This window comes from Agelaius phoeniceus, chromosome W (assembly GCF_051311805.1).
Source record: "Agelaius phoeniceus isolate bAgePho1 chromosome W, bAgePho1.hap1, whole genome shotgun sequence".
Classification (NCBI taxonomy): Eukaryota; Metazoa; Chordata; class Aves; order Passeriformes; family Icteridae; genus Agelaius; species Agelaius phoeniceus.
In genome coordinates this window covers 17000299-17003068 of record NC_135301.1, presented here as the reverse complement: position 1 = coordinate 17003068, position 2770 = coordinate 17000299, and the positions used below count along the sequence as shown (strand labels likewise).

Genomic DNA, 2770 nt, shown 5'->3' with positions numbered 1-2770 from the left:
GGAAACAACACCTGCAGGTTGTTTATAATCATAAGCTATTATTACTTATCTTCAACTCCCTAAAGTCTCTCAGGCCGATTCTGGGAAAACTTACCTAATTTTCTCACTCTCTGACCAGGCTGTCACATCCACACATATCCATTTTGAGGTTTGTTTTTGTTTTGCGTCCAGGGTGGTTGCTGCCCCCCCCCTTCCTCCTGGCTTCCTGAGTATTGTGATGCATGAGAGCTTGGGATTCCTGCGAGAGTTGGGGGCGAAGGGGGGTTGCTTCCTTCCAGTGGGGCAATTCATCTCAGAGGCCACACAGCATGATCCCTCTGACGAGAGATACTGTTGCCATGTGGTTTTTGCCCAGGTTTTTTCTTTTCCTTTGGCACTGTAACTGGAGGTTTCTGGTCTGCTTCTCTGCTGCTTGGGAGCCCAGAGCCAGTGCGTGCCATGCCGGGACCCGGGAGTACCCTATCCCCTAACGGGGTTGCCCGCTCTGCACAGCCCGACCCCGAGACCTGCCATTGCCGGTGAGCTATCCAGGAGAGTGATTCCCTGTCCAGCCCTGCTGTTCTCTGCCACTGCTTCAGGGCTTCTTGCTACATTTTAACCTGACATCTGGACACCCTGCAGCTTCTGGCATGGCCCTGGAGTCTCTGCTACACTTTGTCACCCCAGGTCTGCTTGACTCTGCCATTCCATCTTGCTACTTCTGAGGTTTCTGCTACAGCTCATTTCACCATCTGGAGGGGCATTGAGACTGCCCCTGGAGGTTTGTAAAGGAAGCCCCTTTTCTATCTCTTCCACCAGCTCGTTCGCCATTATTGTGTGGAGGGTGGGCTCAGTTCGCACCACAGCGCCCCCTGCAGCTGTGGGGGAATCATCGCACCTGCCCTGCCCAGCCAGGAGCCACCAGCATCCCTGCCGGCTGTGACCATAATTACACCAAGGGGGAAAATGCCTGACAGCCAAGAGAAGGCTGTTACTGGGTTTCTGTTTTTGTTTGTTGTTGCTGCCATTATTGTTGTTTGTTTGCCTTGTTATACACATATATATAAGTAAAGAACTGTTATTCCTTTTCCAATATATTTGCCTGAAAGCCCCTTAATTTCAAAATTATAGTAATTTGGAGGGAAGGGGGTCATATTTTCCATTTCCAAGGGAGGTTCCTGCCTTCCTTGGCAGATACCTGTCTTTCAAACTAAGGCAGTTGGTATATGTTTTTTTCCCTTTCTCTACCCCTGGGATGCAGCTGCTTATGGAGATGAGATACAGAGCATTACAGACACATCACCTGCCTCCTGCTTTATTCCTACATCGCATGACTTGTGGTGGTTGGTATTTGATTCATTTATTGGGAAGAGTTCTGCAGCCTGACTGCAGGAGCAGGTGGAGTAGAGCTCCAGTGCAACTTTTAACATGGGATGGCAATCACTCACTCACACCTGGCACTCATTCTGATCTCTGGTCCTTCCTCTGAGACCCACACACACAGCTTGGCTGGTGGCTTAAATGAAGCAATTTCCATTAACATGAACACCCACAGAACTGTTGTGCCCCACCAGCTTAAGGCAGACTGGTATCTGCACACCTCCAGGCGCCCAGAGACATTTCTACACTGGAAACTGACCTTGGCTTTGGGTTTGATACTAGTTGTACCCAAGTATCTGACATGGGACTCCCAGGAGGGACCCTCTGGAATCACAGCTCTGCTCCAGCAAGCTCCCCTAGCCCTGACACGGTTCAAGACTGCAGATAGCAGCTCCGACAGCTGACCAGAAACAGGATAAAAGCTTTCCACTGAATGAAATAAAGAAGCCAAAGACTTGAATCTTTACCTTTTTTAATCAAAAACATACTCTGTAACAGAATTTCAGGAAAGTTAACTACAGTTTATTATCCACAAACTAGGTCAAATGAAAAACATACAGTAAGCTACAAAGGAACTACTGGGAATTCTGTTGACCGCTTATCAAAAGGCAATGGCTGAAAGAAGAAATGCTTAACTAGGCTTTCATGCTCAAAAAAACCCCTCTCACAGCAGATTTTGGATTGTGGGTACTTCGCAGCTGTCAATCTAGCTGAATCACTTTATCCTGTTACCAAACTTCACCAGAAAGACACAGAAAAAGGTACAGGAGCAAGAAAGTGCTATGTGGTTTTGGTGAACTTATACAAGTCCTGCAAATTTAGGAGCGATGTATCACCCAAAAGGCACAAGAGCAGCCAACAGTGTCAAAACCTCTTGAGATATTGTTGACAGTAGTTCTGCTTTCACAAGGTCCCACCAAGTGAAACTTTCACATTGCTGAAAAGTCAAGTCAGTTCTTGGGGACGTCAGCAGTATCATGTGCAGTAGCTTTGAGTCAGCATGGTCACATGCCTTAGATAATTTTCAGAAACACACAATCAAGAAGAGTGTTTTGAAAGTGAATGACACAATAGAAGGAGATGTTCAGTATTCAGCCCCTAGGGCTGGTGGAGAAGCACTTTCCATTTTTGTTTCCCTGTCCAGGACCAAAGTGCATTAGAGGTTAGAAGCATGAGCACAAAGCTGGTTCCCACACATGCCTATGACAGGCAACTTGCAAATCTCAGTCCCAAGAACAATGCCATGGTCCTCAAAAACCTGATACCAGTCATAGAAATACTCCTGTTATCAGCAGGACCAGGCAAGACCATAGCTTTTAAAGACTTTCAAAAACCAAAAGAAGGTAACCTCTCCAAAACTGCATCCTTAAAAATACCTGACAACTAAGCATTATAGAATTTTATAGAGCAG

At 46.6% G+C, this 2770-nt stretch overlaps 1 long non-coding RNA gene across 1 annotated transcript; it reads left to right on the top strand.

The window, feature by feature from the left end:
* Positions 1 to 255: 255 nt before the first annotated feature.
* On the top strand, positions 256 to 1074 carry LOC129132439 (uncharacterized). The gene is made up of 2 exons (XR_008535803.1): positions 256 to 518; positions 799 to 1074. It is a non-coding gene; the product is annotated as an uncharacterized LOC129132439 (long non-coding RNA).
* The last annotated feature ends 1696 nt before the right edge of the window (positions 1075 to 2770 follow it).